This window comes from Mus caroli, unplaced genomic scaffold (genome assembly GCF_978045245.1).
Source record: "Mus caroli unplaced genomic scaffold, Mus_caroli_1 scaffold_10, whole genome shotgun sequence".
NCBI classification, from domain to species: Eukaryota; Metazoa; Chordata; class Mammalia; order Rodentia; family Muridae; genus Mus; species Mus caroli.
In genome coordinates, this window is record NW_028227265.1 from 20766017 (window position 1) to 20781153 (window position 15137).

Sequence of the window (15137 nt, forward strand, 5' to 3'; positions counted from 1 at the left end):
GGAGTTCATGGCCAGCCTTGTAACTCTATAGTGAGTCCCAGACCCAAGCTACAATATTGAGACTCTGTCTAAAAGAAGAAAAAAAAAAAAGTGTGGGGGGGGGGTGGGAGGAGGCTGCACTGTTCTAAGGACTTAAACTGTTTAGCATGCCTAAGGGCTCATGTTAAATCCCTAGAACAAACAGGGGCTGCCTCTGTTACCCCACACTCCCAAACGATGCATACATGCACCCCTTGCTTTTTTAAGTCAAGTCTCACTGTAGCCCTGATTGGCCTGGAACTCACTCACATGGCTCCACTAGATGACCTGAATTTAAAGGCAAACATCCTGGCTCAGTCTTTCAAGTTGTAGGATGCAGGAGTGAGATGCCCTTTGGGTTCTGATGTGTCCTTATCCCTTCCCTCCTTTCTCCAGAACACATGATGGAACCTTGTCCCCCTTACAGCCCTTGTGGTGGTACACCTGGGGACGGACTGAGAACAGCCTTGTGAACACCTCCAATTCCCACCTCAGAGGATAATTTATGAAACCAACACCAGTGTCATATTTGACCCCTTCTAGTGACCCCAAAGGGTGCCTGGGGAGCTGTGTCAGACTCAGTCCACCTCCCTGAACCTCAGGAACTCAGGGTTACTGAGTCCCACTTACTAAAACCTCCAAAGAGTCTGGGCTGGTCTTTTACTATAGACCTGCCCTGTGCACAGCAGACGGCCACTGAGTCAGTGCCATGTGACTGATGTGACTAAGATGTGCCCTGAGTGAGTAGAAAATACAAGGAAGGCTTCAAGGCCTTGAAACCAGAATGGGGCCATCTCAATCCTAACACTTAAATACTGGTTCCATGTTTAAGTGGCCACCTTCTTAATACACTGTGCTAAGTTAAATATCAGAGTAAAGCTGATTCTGTGGGGCTTCTGAACATGGCTAGTAGGGAACTCTATAAACGTTCATTTAAAACCTTATAAAAGTAGGCTGTTTCTATCGGACCGTCTTGTCCCAGAACTGTCTGCCTACCTTTCCTCTTGAGACTGGGGCGGTGGAGAGCATTCCCCAGTATGACTCCATTCTTCTTGTTTGTCTGAGGCTACAATGGAGACTCCCAAGCACCGACTTCTAACTGCCCTGGGTCATCTCAGTGCCCCCAAATCCCATCCCCAAATTTCAAGTGTTGGTGGGGCCAGACCAGCTCACAAGGGTGGTATGTCACTCCTCCAAGAAGTTATCCATTGGTTTTGAGTCCCCTCTCCCTCCCCCCAAGGCAAGGCTCTGAAAACCTGTTGCATGTGGGCGGGTGATGGGAAGACTGCCCACCGGGAAGCCAGTCTTGGACTGTCTCCTAATTTCTTACTATCAAAAGCAGAATGATCAGTCTGAACTGCCCTCCCCCTAAAGTGCCCTACAGGACACAGAGAAGTTATTCTTCTGTTCTCTCTCTCTCTCTCTCTCTCTCTCTCTCTCTCTCTCTCTCTCTCTCACACACACACACACACACACACAGACACACACCCTCTCCCTCCCTCCCTCCCTCCCTAGACTGGTGTGGGGGAGGCATACACTGCACAGAGAAGGCCCCTTTCCTATTAGACAGAGCCTATTCCACCACAAGGGATCACAGGGCAAGTCTCATTTCTCTATGTAAATGAACTTTTTAGCCACCTCCTCAAAGAAGAAAAGCTGCACGCAGGCCCATCCTGGGGCACACACAATTACAGCCATTTGCAATCCGGCAGCAGGATTAGCACTGGAATGTACTCCACAGCTTTGGGGAAAGGGGGGGGGGGTGGTGCTCAGAAGATGGGGTTCTCCCGGGTTGGTCCACCCAAAGCTCTGAGACACTTCCCTGTCTAGGAGAGTCAGAAATTCCAAGTTGCTAAGGCTCAGGACTCTAAAGGGGGTGGGGAGGGGGGTGGGGAGGTAGGGGCCAGCAGAGGGCGGGAGGGAGGAGGGGAACCTCGCAAGAGGGGCAGTGGCCCTCCTGATGCTTTGATCCCCTCCGTCCCAGAGTCGGTCGCTAGGAGAAACCAACTTCACTCTTTGGGTTAATCAAAACCAAATTACTCAGGAATGTGGAAGGACAGGTCTGAGCGTCCAGGTCCCTTTGTCTTTGAGGATTTGAAATAAAAAAAAAAAAAGAAGAAGAAGAAGAAGAAGAAAAAGAAAGAAAGAAAGAAAGAAAGAAAGAAAGAAAGAAAGAAAGAAAGAAAGAAAGAAAGAAAAAGAAAATTTTAAAGCAGATGGCAGTGGTCTACTGAATAGGTAAAGGGGGGGGCAGGAGTGAGGAAGGCGTCTGCTCCATCTTCTGTCCCTTAGGAAGGCACCCACAAACTTCCTGATCAAGTTTGTTCTTCCTGCAGTGACATTTCTGTAGATTAATTCCAAAGATCAGAGGAAATTTTCGTTTTATCCTTACTGCCAACTAAAAGACCTAACATTGTAACTTCTTAAATACAATGAGAGACAATGCAAAGAAATGCAAAGAGGGTGAGAAGCCTGATCTGTGGTTCAGAGAACTCCTGTGCCTGCAGAAGACCCCCCCAAGTTTGGTCCCCAACACCCATGTCTGGGTAGCTCACAACTGCTCCAGCTACACACAACTCCTACCCCCCCCCGGGGGGGGCAGATAGATACATTCTTCTGGCCTCTGAGGACACCTGCACACACACACACACACACACACACACACACACACACACGCATGCATGCACACGCGCACCCACAGGGACTTCTCACAGAGTTTAAAATAAATCCTTTTTTTTAAGACAAGATTTACAGGACACATGTTAAAGGCAAAGTAGGCTGGGCATGGCAGCATACAGCTTTAATCTCAGAACTCAGCAGGGGTCAAGCCAAGGCAAATGTCTGGAGTTCAAGACCAGCCAGGTCTACAGAGTGAGTTCCAGGTCAGCAGGAGTTACCCTGTCTCAAAAGCAAACAAACTAATAATAATAATAATAATAGGCAAAGTCTACATATGCAAACAAACCAATCACCATCGTCATCATAATAAATAAAAAGGTAAAGTCATTTAAATAAACTGAATAAAGCCTTACTTTTTCCAGATGCTAAGTCTAGGTGTATTTTTCAGCTTAGGCAGGGAATGCTCGGCAAGAGGGGGTGGGGGGAGTGAGAAAGCTAGGAGACTGGATGCTGAGTCTCTCCCAGTTGTATCAGAGAGATAACTTCTCTGGGCATCATCAGATTCCTTCGCTCAACCCTTGTCCAAAAAACCTTAGGTGCCTGGGAAGGCTTGCTGGCTGTGCTGGCCAGGCCTGCCTGGGTGGAAGAAGGTCTTAGAGGTGGCAGGCAGCTGACCTGGGAGAAGAAAGGAGCCTAGGCTGGGGCTAGGAGGTAGCCGCACCCCTCCCCCAGCCTCAGGGTTGGTAGGCCCTGACACTCCATGACAGGCCTGCACCCCAGGCCCCTGGGAACCCCATAATACATAATACAGCACCCTAGCTCGGATCATCATCATTAGGGACCCCAGGCAACAGAACCAAGAACAGCTCCAGGAAGAAACCCTGATCAAAGTCCCCATCTGCACCCCCTCCCCACAAAAAAAAAAAAAAAAAAAAAAAAAAAACGATAAACAGAACATTACCAGTTAAGCTGGGGAGCCTGAGCTCAAAAGATAAGGTGAGACCAGCACACAGCCATGACTAACTATCAGCTGGCCATAAATCGTGACTGGACAGCCCCAGGCATACAGTTATCCGGGAGGTTGCACTAAAGTAACTTTTAAAATTCTCTTCACCTTATCTGGAGGCCCCCGTCAGACGCACATACATCCCAGGCTCGGATCTCAGCCATTAGTGCCCACATTCAGACTTTTCCATAGCAAGACCATCCCCAGTGGGGCCCTTCCCCAATTTCCAGGCACAGCTGTGGACTTTCACCCCCTTAACTAACAAAGGGACCTTGTACACACACACACACACACACAAAAGAGTCCCAAAGCATTAGTCTGTGTGGTGTCAAAAGAGCATTCCTTGGCCCTCGGTGGATTGACCCTTCTTCCACGCCTGGCCAGGGTGTTCGCCTGGGACCTCCCTAGGTGGGGTCCTCAAAGATTAGACACCCAGCTTCGTTGGCTACTGCCCCATGTATCTGTACAGTCCTGGTCCCGCCACACAGAGAGAAGGTGCGGGAGGGTAAAGAAAAAAGGAAGAAGAGAGAGAAAGAAAAAGGGAGGGAAGAATGAGGGGGTAGAGACTCAGGCTCCATAACTGTAGAAAGTGTCCTGACTTACTTAATGAAGGAAAGGACCCCGAGTCAACCCAGATGTCCAACACAACCAGAAGTAGCCAGTTCCAAGAAGTAGAGGAGGATGTCCCACTGATACCACAGGTTGTATACAGTGTGTATTTTAATTTAGTCCCACCTGTTGATACATTCCTCCAGAGGCGAATAAGGTGAATATGTCCGCACACATGAGACTTGTACTCTCTGCCCACTAAGTACCCAGTCACAGGCAAGAATGTTACCTCCTCAAACTCGAGTTCACCACTAAGGCCTGAAAGGAAAAGGCTTCTAGTTTCCAGATGCTAAGCGAGACTACTGTGAAATAAAGCCCATGGAACCGTCTGATTCCGCAGGCTCGGAACGCGCTCAGCTAGCACGCTGCCCTTTAAAAAAAAGTGTCACTTGGAGTGGGAGGGGACCCGCCACTTCATCCTGGAGAAACAGCCTCTACTTCATAGGCCTCAAGCAGGGGCAGCTCTACCTCCTCAGGCCATGCCTTGCGACAAGGTGGACGGATGGTCATGTCAATGGGAGAGAGAGCTACTGACATCAAGTGGCCAGAGAGAAGCCACTTGAGTGAAGGATGCCACAAGCGTAGGTATTTATATGCAAATAAAGCCAACACAAATGCTCACCAGAAGTGCCCCCAACCAGAAACAGATCCAACCCTAAATGTCAATAGGAAACTCAGTCTGAGGTCCATACCTATTTCCAAGGCTGGGGGAGCCAGCGGGAGCATCCTTTTGAAATAGCCTCTAACCAGGACTCTGAATTCAAAAACTCTAGTAGCTGTTTAAATATGAGGAAATGGAAATAACTGTAAAAGCTATCATCCTCACTAAAGACGCAGGATCAAATACCGATAGAGCCAAGCACCCAGTTTTCGAGGTAGCTGGTAAAACAGTTGAGAGCCCAGCACTCTGTGAGCTGGGTTCCTCTGCAGGCAACAGGCTGGCTGGCTCTCAGAGAAGGTTGGAACTGGGCCATGGCTGGCACGCCCAGTTTGCCACATTTGACCACATGGTTCCTGTGACAGGCAACACTGCAGCGAGGACGCGGTGACCAGGCCAGCTGGTTACAGGAAGGGGACTGACTAGGAAGCAAAGACAGGAAGAGTTGAAGGCTGAAAAGAGATCAGGCCAGTCAGGCTGGGAGGCCTTGCAAGAGAGGGGGCTAGGGGTGGGGTGGGGGGGGGGGAGAACACATGATAATTAACTCAGCAAGTTGATAGTATTTGCATATAAATGCCTCTACAAATCACTACAAACAAGCCAGGACAAGTCAGGCCTATTAGCATATATAAGCCAGCACAGGAAGGCCTCTCTAGGTGGGTCATGGAGTGGGCTGCTCACTTAGGGGGCCTCCTGCCAGGCTTGGGGGTTGGGGAGGGCAACACGTGGGGAGGTCGGGAGAGGGGGAGGACTCTGGTTCTACTGCAGACCCTCAGGCTCCAGAACCCTTTCAGGATGTCAGAAAAGAGGTGGCTTAATTCTCAGCCAATAAGGAAAGAGCAAAAGAAACTCGGGACCTCTTAGTCACTCTCTAACAGGGCGTGGTAAAAAGAAAGAGAAGCAGAGAGGCCATCTGCAGGAATGAAATAAGTGGGTGGGAGCTGACATTTACAGAGTGTCTCCTCCAGAAGCTGAGTACCTCAGGTGCCAGTCTTCTGTGTTCCTGGATTCCCACCACAGGTGTGAGACCACACCCCCTGACTGGTGAAATAAGAGATGCTCAAGGAACTTAAAGGATTTGTTCAAAACCAAAGGAAAAGGGCCACCGAGAGGAGCCAAGCATCCACCGCAGGGTGAGGTGAGGCCGGCTGTGTGATGACTAAGTCAGCTTTCCAGAAATCAGGAGCAACGGAGTCCACAGGTGAGGGGGCTCTGATTGTGGGTGTCTGTGTTTCCTGAGCCATGATTTTTGTACCTTCAACCAATGAAAAAAGACTTCCTGTCTGCCACCGGTGGGTTGGTATCAGGACTTCCTGTTACCTGCTTCTCCATCATCTGGACACTGTTTATGGTGGCTCCCAGCAAGGACAGACAGACTGCTGGCACCTGTGACAGACAGCTCATCTTGGCTATCAATCTGACCTACTGTATCTGTATATGAACTAAAACTAGAGCCAACAGGCACTCCTGTAAGGGATTTTCTTAATCATTATTATTGGGAGCAGGAAGGCCCACCCTAAATCTGGGTAGCACCTTCTGGAAGGAAGCTTCCCTTTTTGTTTGCTTTCGGTCACTCTCTCAGGGCAAGCCTGTGGATCCTGCACTTTGGCATTCCTTCACAAATATTTAAAAAATATTTAAAAAAAAAATTCTTTGGGATTCCAATACAGACCAAAGACCTCTCCAGGAATCCTGCCAACCTTCAGTGCTTTCTTACAACTACTGAGACAACTACCAGATTCTCAGTCTCTCCAGCATGTGACATCCATTGCTGGACCATCCAGACCACATCCTTTAAGCCAGTCTAATAAATTCCTTTTTACTACATACATCCATTCTGTCCGTTCTGTTCCTTTAGAGAACCCTGATCAATACAGCTCTTTCGTTAAAAGATCTACAAGTTCTCTGCTTTTCCCCAAAGATGCCGGTAGACTTAACTGTTGAGCAAAAACCAGTATCCACTTGCTCTTTGAAACAGGCAGGGGCTGGAGAGATGGCTCAGTGGTTAAGAGCACTGACTGTTCTCCCAGAGGTCCTGGAGTTCAACTCCCAGCAACCACACAGTGGCTCACAGCCATCTGTAATGGGATCCTATGCCCTCTTCAGCTGTGTCTGAAGACAGCAACAGTGTACTCACATACATAAAATAAATCTTTTTTTAAAAAAAGAAAGAAAGAAAAAGGCAAGAGCCCGGTAGGTGGGGTGCAACGCACTGCTTCCATCTGACATTCTGTTCATTTATTTACCTTACATTTTTGGAGTTAGGGTCTTACTACATAGCTCAGACTAACCTTGAACTCCTGGTCCTTCCCACCTCAGCCCTCCCAAATAGGCATGTGTCACGTCCAGCCTATCTGGAACTATTTCAAAGCGGGCAGAATGCGCTCTTATGGGAAAGCAAGCGACCGGGCTGAAGTCAGATCTATTAGGGCTGTGATCAGATTCAATGAAGCGACCGCATTCAGAAACCTGGCCGAACAGTGGTGGCTTTGAAAAGCCACTGCCATGCAAGTGACACCCCCAACACACAAGGGCCTCTTCCTTACGCGTCCAGAAGTTGACTTGACACTTTTCACGGGGATGCAAATATTCCACAGAGAGATGGTGGAGCTGTTAGAAGGAAAGCAAAATCCACTTCCCCAAACCGGCCAAATGTACATTAAGAACCAAGGCACTGAGCCAAAGAGCGTTTTTAGGAAGCAGGTCTTGAGACAGCAGAAGCAGCTTGCGCTGTTTCTTGAGCAGCTAAGGAAAATTGTTTAAAAAAAAAAAAAAGTTGCTGAGGAGCATTAATAAAAAAATAATTAAAGAAATAAAAATCCATGCACCCTTTAGCCTATCTCTCCTGAACGAACTGTCAGGAAAAGTTGTCTAAAGTAGACCATGCAGATACTGGAGGTGTGGGAGAACAAGTGAGTTCACGTCCACATAGACATGTTTTTTTAAAAGACTTAGGGTGGCACAGACTCCTGAAAAGGAGCTTTTTAGACACCAAAAGGGAGACTTGCAGATATGGATGCTTACAGGACTCGGGGAGGGGTCAGAGGCTGAAACCAGATATCAAGTGAAGACACCCCCCCCCAATCTTCTCTGTACTGGGTTAATCTGACTTCAGCCCCTATGATCAATGAGGGCCGGGCAGTCCCCTTTGAACTGGAATTTTAACACTGAAATGCAGAGCAAGCCGATGATTGAAGTGTATGCAGGTACCAGCTTATCCAACAGCCTGGCCAATACCCTTAGAAGAATTTGTCCCCAATCCCGCTGGCTTGAATCAGGCGCAACCAAGAAGCCACATTGTCCTTTGCTTGCTCCTGCAACTGGCAGGGCTCACAACAGTTAAGGCTCCTCACAGATTAAGAATCACTGACAGTGTCCACTCCTGATCTGTCAGAACCTATCATGATCATGCTCAAAGCCACCCCCTATGTACTCAAAGCTAGTCTCAAAAGCCTTCCCTGCAAATGCACACCAGCCCCTGCTTCCAGAAGCACACAGACAGGGGTCTCTCTCCCAGATCAAAGGTTTGTGGCTGAAGTCCCTCGCAGGACAATGAGTAACAGCAGTTGCACGTGGCCCAGCTGAGCCAATTTCTTCAATTCAACTCAAGGATTTCCTAGTGATAACTTCAGAGCCCAAGAAATGCCTAGCTCTTGCCCCCAAAAAAAGGTCCATTCAGATTACATTCAAGAAAGTCACTTAAGGGGGCACTTTAAGACCCTGGTATGACTCCCTTCTTCCCAGAAAAGGAAACATTGCTCTTCATCATCTCTATAAGGAATGGCGTTGCAAGAGATTCAGTCCCTAACTAGTGGGGACCAGAAGGGACATGCAGGAGCAAGGTGATCAAATGTCTGGCCTGTCTGGAGTTTCCTTTCTTTGGAGGCCTCAGACCCGACCTAGAGGGGTAGTTGAAAGAGTGCAGTTAAACCGCCTAAGGCCTTCCCAGAAAGCATACATGTATGCATGCATACACACACACACACAATTCTCTTGTTGACAAGCCTGTATGGCAGAAAGGAAGAAAGGCTCACCCAAAAGCCAGGCACCAGGTAAGAGGCCCCAAACAACACAATTCTCAAGGTGTAACAGAGTCACTTTGCCAGCCCCAAAACTCTTGTCTTTTTTTTTTTTTTAATTTGCATTGTTATCCTTGCAAAAAGAAAAAACAAAAACAAACAAACAAAAAACCCTCTAGGAATTAAAAATGAAAGAATTAAGAGTAATAGAAAGGCAGAAAACATCCAAAGGGGTAAATTTTTTAAAACTAAAAACAAAACAACCTTTAACAAATCAGCAGGCAGGATAACTTTCAAGGGTAAAGAACTTTCTAGAAACACTCCATTCACTGCTTCATTTGTGGCTTGTCCTCAGATCTCACTACCCTATCCTTTTTAAAAGGATAAAAACAGGGAAAAGAAAGAAAGAAGACGGACAGATGGACAGACGGATAGATGGACAGACAGAACACATCCCTCTGTGTCGATGCCTCTGCAAGCATTAACACAATGTTACTGACTGTCAACTGGGGCTGGGCCTGGCTTTCCTTTGGTCCCTGGTTCCTGTCCCTGTAACAGTGCTTTGCCACGTCAAAAAATAAAACATAAAAAAAAAAAAAAAAAAAAACCAAAAACCAAACCAAGTCCTGTACCATCTGACCACCATTTCCCACGTGTTCAAAGAGAGCAGCCTGGCAGCCAACTTTAAATCAAACAAATCTGACAGTTGTTGATTGGATAGTTTTGCTTCCTAATCTGGATTCTGAAAACAGCTTGCCAATGACCCAAGATCTCTGCCCAAGTCTCTCCTTCGGGACAGTATGAAGAAGCCTTAGCTCCTGTGGGTCTGGTTCTGTTTCAGTGTCTTCCCAGTGCAGGACACTGTGCTCGAGACAGAACCAGTACCTTTAGACCTTACTGCGCCAAGCTCTACAAAGGAATCCCCTAACTTGCATTCCATTAAAAACTGGGCTGCCCAGTTCCTTGACCACAGTTCTTTAAGTCAGGGAGAAAGGACTGGAGAGCCACGGCGGCAGCGAGGCTAGGCTGTGACTTCTAACAATAACCATTACGGCCAGATTCACCACCAAGGCATGTGGACAACCCCAAGAAGTTCCGGATAATGGAATCTGCCCTCCTGTTGTGTTGGGACAGCTTCACACACACCTCCCTCCCAGTACTGGTTAATTACAACAGCGTTGGGAACCAGAGTAGGCCAACAGGCCCAAACATTACAGAAATAGGCCAGCCTAACAGCAAGTGACCATTTTAATCACAAATGAAAGCATAAACCACAGTACTGTACTCGCCGAGGTGGCTACAGCGAGTATCAGGTGCATTATTCTTGCTGTGCTGTGCTGTGCTGTTCTGGCCAGCCAGGAGGCGGGGCTTATACAAGCTTCCTCACACCAGACACCCCATGGCCTCCTTGCAGGATAGACTCAGGGCCCTAGGTTAGGCAGGAGGCAAGCTGAAAACCCTCCCAAGGGCAACTATGCAGACACGTGGGAACAGCATTTCCACACATTTTTAAGAAAGACTGCTTAGTCACTTAAATATTTACTTTTTAAAATGAAACTTTTGCAACTCCCCCAATAAAACTAGCTTCCTAGGTAAGAGTTTGCTTTGGGCCCCTCAAGTATTCCTGAACACTCTCACTTCCAAAACCAAATCTCTAGAAGATACACTACAAGGACACACACACAATAAAGACATATCCCCTGAATACCACATGTGACCAAAACTCAAGTTCACAGATTTATTCAAATGAACCAACCACCTCTTGGTCACCCAAAATTCAGGGGCCATCACTTTAAGTCCTAACAGTGAAGGCTGAAATCTCACTTATTTTAGCTCCTTGACACTGGGAAGTCCAATTGGCACCGAGTTTACATAGCAGTTAAATCCAGCCCCAAAACAGCAGGAAAGCACTTTGCTGTCCAGCCAGGACAAGCCAAACAGGAGGCCGCCTGCAAGCACCGCTCTCTTTGGGCCCTTTTCCACCCTCCCTTAGCATTCACTGGGCAAAGAAACCAAAATTAAGGTTTCAGGTGGTTGGCGGCTGCAGCTTGTTGTTTTTTGTTGTTCTCAGAGAGCCAGCCAGATCCTTGTCAATCAAACAGTTTTCAGAACTGGAGAACCCAGAGTTCCATCCCATAGAAAGTGTCCAGATTGGACAGAGGTGACGGGGCTGGGGGGGGGGGTACCTGACCCACATCATAAGGACAGAAGGTCTTCAAAGCACTTAATTCCTGGCCATTCCAAGAGGACTGTTTTCAAAGTGTACAAGTGCTTGCTTCTGCCACCGACCCCATGTTGTTAAATAACACTTGTGTGTAATTAAATAAAAGACCCGGTGTGACCCCCAGCCCGTTTTGAGAGCCACTTTCACAGGTCTTCTGAACACCATACTAGAAATCAAATGTAGGCAGGCTCTTTGGTCCTGTGATTTAGAAAAGAAAGGGAGAGGTTGGGGTGGGTGGAGAAAGTTGCTCTTGGCCTTCATGGCACGCACACATTCTGGAAGGCAGCCTTCAGGAACCCCTCAGAACTACAGAACACAAACACAGGTGTGCAAGCATCCAGTCTTTCCAATGACCCCCCCACACACACACACACATTTCAGAATCTTTCTATGGCCGAGCATCTGTCTCCAGACTCCTCTCAGCACGCCTCTGTTCCCTGTGTTCCACGTCTGGATTTAGAATCCCAGGCTGCCAGTAGATGTTGTGATAACAAGAACCAGGCTCCCAACTCCCTACTGCAGTCAGTCAGTGTGTCTGTCTGTCTCTCTCTGTCTCTCTCTCTCTGTCTCTGTCTCTGTCTCTCTCTCTCTGTCTCTCTCTCTCTCTCTCTCTCTCTCTCTCTCAGGTTACCTCCGAAGGTCTATGCTTTCCTATTTAATGCAGTCTGGGCCACAGCACTCCAGCCCAGCCCACTGGAACTCTGTGATTTTTAGGGTTTCCCTTGAAACCTATCCAGAAACCACAGCCATTAAAAGAACATGAAGGTTTGACACCTCCTGAATTTAGGAATGAGGGGACTCTAGGGGCCAACTCTACAAACTGGCACCTGCTGCCTGATGGCAAAGAAACAGTTACCCCCAGCTACGAGTGAGCTTCAAATTAGACTCTTATTTACTTAGTGACTCGTCACCAAAGATCTCAAAGCACGAAATGAAGTGAGATGAAGATGACGTGTAACTTCCTCACCATCTCTCTCCCAGGCTTGAGTCTGGTTTCCTTGCTGTGTCTTGATGCCGTACACCAAGCAGGCCCTGGCCTTCCCTGCCTTCCAGATGGGAAGCCTATATGCTCTGGGGTTTATAAATCAGTGGCTCCAAGAGAGTCTTCAGAAGCTGATAAGTGAGAAAATGCAAGGGGTGGAGGGTGGGGGGTACCCTCCTGGACTCACCTGCTCTCCGGTCACCTTTAAACCAGTTTAGCACACTGGGTACCACCACTAAGGCTGGCTGCTGAAACTCCCTTTGAGTGTGCCATGTGGGCTGTGGGCTCTCCCCTGAGGGTAAGATCCCCCCATCACCATCATCATTACATAGGTACGCACAGGACAGAAAAGGCTGTTTTCCAGAAAGCTTGTTTCTCTCTAAGCCTACAAAATGACTTTGGGTTGGATTTTGTTTTTTGTTGTTATTTTTCTTGTTGCTACCCTAACTTGGATATCTCTCCTCTTTAAATGGAGTTAAAAAAAAAAAATCTTGCCTTTCCTTCGTACTCCCCCCCCCCAAAATAAATGCTGTACCGGTTCTGGCAGAAGAACAAACCGAAATTAGAGAGCAGCCAGGCCAAGATGATCTCCATAGGTCCCGCCAGCTCTGCCCTGATTCTCTCTTTAATTACTCCCCAAACAGGCACATTCTTCACATTGCTGCAAACTGACCAGCGACTTCTAACACACTCTCTCTCTCTCTCTCACTCTCTCTCTTTCCTCCATAACCTCCCACCCCCCCGCAGCTGAAGGTGTGTTTAGACCAAAGAACCCAAAGTTCTCAATGGCACCAGTACCCCCAAGTATTAACAAGGTAGGAACTAACCCAAAAGCAGAAGGAGGAGGAGGAGGAGGAGGAGAAGGTCGGGAAGGAAAAGCAAGAGGAGACAGGAGGAAGAGCGTACTCCGGTGCCCAGCAGACTCTAAGCCACTCTCTCCCCAGGTAGGTTCCTCCTGGAGTCTAGGAGTTCAAGTGCATCCAAGCTTGCCCTTCCCCCACACGCCCCAAGAGAATGGGAAGTTCAGCCAAGACTCACTCGCAGCACCTGCCTCCAGCGCTAGGCCGGCTGCGAGCGGCGCAGCGGGGGAGGGAGGCTGCACTCACCTGGCACACAAAGCCTCCGTACACCTCGGGAGGAAGGAGGCACTCGGAGGTCCGGGGGCCACCACGCCGGCCAGCGCGACAACGGGAGATTCCAGTGGCAGCGGAGCCCCGAACTTACCCACCCCAGGCGGCATTCTCCCCACCTCCCGCTGCCCCCCGGGCTCGGCGGTGGCGCAGGCTAGGAGCAAGGGGCCTGGCGGCAGGGGCGGGGCGCGCATGGTGGCGGCCCGGGGCTGGCGATCTGCGGGCTGCCCCGGGGAGGGAGGTCCCCCAGGCGCGGCGGGGATTCACCCACGGGGCGCGGCGCTGCGTCCCGGTCCCCGTCCCGGCCTGCCCGCCTCTCTCCTCCTCCTGCGCCGCCCGCTCGCCCGCCCGCCCGGAATCGCTTTATGTAAATGAAGCTCAACTCGCAGTTTGCAGCGCGCACCGCCCGAGGAAGGGGGGCGGGCGGGGCGGGGGGCCTTCGGGGATCCACATTACACAGCAACAAAGCGGAAGGTTAATTTGAAACTCACAGCCCCGCAGCCTCTCGGCTCCCCGGGCAAAGCCTGACATCTACAGTCGCGCTGGGCGCAGGCCGGGCTGCTCGCGGTGGCCGCGCCCGCGCGCCTGCGGGGACCTGGGGACATAGACGCACAAACACACAGGAGCAGGGCCGGAGCTGCCGGGCCGGGGCTCCCAGCACCGGCCTTGGAGGCGGCCTGGGCCGCACTCGCCTGGGGACAGGAGCCTTGGCTGCCCTGGCCTGCACCAACCCAGGAACCGGCCCGGCAGGAACAAAGCCGCGTCCCCGCGAGGCACTGACCGCACCGCTCATCAAAAGTCAAAGGCCGGCCTGGAAGAAACGGACGCGCCTTCGGCCACCCCCAATCTCTCCCCCAAAAAAGAAGAACAAGCAGTCGGGGCCTCCGAACCCTGATCCATCAGTCTCTGGGCCCTGTCCACGTCAGAGCCAGGCCACTCTAACATGGGGACTTTAGCCAATGTGGACAGGAATTTATTTGAAACACACACCCATCCTATTAACTGCTTCACAGAGCACTTCTGTTTTTCAGCTGCAGAAACTTACGAAAACATCCCCTACTCACTCTCTCTCCATTGAGAGTTTAAGGACAGTTTCTAAGGAGAGGGGGAGAAGAGGAGAGCAAGAAACGACTAGAAAAGGCCAAGCAGCCTGCAACCACGCGCTGTCAGGAAGGAGACTGCCCTTAGGAGCCACAGAGCATTTCAGACAGGGCAAGAAAGGTGGTCCGGCTCAAGAGGATTCTAACACCAGGATCAAACCCAACGGGGCTACCTCGGCTGGTCACAGCGACAGCTGGGCACTTCTAGGTCTCCCAAGGTTCACCTTTGGCGTTCTGTTATGCAAAGGCAGGCCCCCTTGAAATCTCACCGGAAGTCTCCAGTCCTCTCAGACAGAATTCCACCCTCCTCCTAAATCTAGTCTTCATTCCGCATAGAAAGACACCTGCTTTTTCTCTTTCTGAAAACCAGCCACCCAGGCTGCCCCCGGCAGCCGCGAGTCTTTTCCTACTGCACAATAATGAACCATGCAAGTGTTAGAAATATAATAAGCTCACCAGGCGAAGAGCAGAATGTATGGAATCGTATTTGCATTAAACACACACTAACAGGGAGGAAAGGGGGAGGCTTGCTTGGTGAAAACTACAGTGTCCCTATGTAGGAAGCATTTTGGTACAATAGAATTCGGTTTCAAATCGATGTAAATACCTAACCTGTTGGGCGCAGTCTGTTACCCTGTCTATATTTTAGCACAAGAAAAAAAAAAAAAAAAAAGATTGCAATTGCAGTCTCCCTCCCCCCACACCCCCACTCTAAGCTAGGGCCTTGGAAGAAAAGAGCTGCCTCTGGGGAATCATGTCTGATTAGGGACAA

At 49.5% G+C, this 15137-nt stretch overlaps 1 protein-coding gene across 4 annotated transcripts in view; it reads right to left on the reverse strand.

Annotated features, from left to right (window-relative positions):
- The window catches only part of Zfhx3 (zinc finger homeobox 3), a 253485-nt gene that overhangs the window by 228468 nt on the left and 9880 nt on the right, over positions 1–15137 (reverse strand). For 2 of the 4 annotated variants that reach the window (XM_085843597.1, XM_021169308.3), the window contains exon 1: positions 13242–13564. The exons of the other annotated variants lie outside the window; for them this stretch is intronic. The gene's annotated coding sequence lies outside the window, so the exon portion shown is untranslated. Of the gene's footprint in view, positions 1–13241; positions 13565–15137 lie in introns of those variants that run through there. 4 annotated transcript variants of the gene reach the window in all.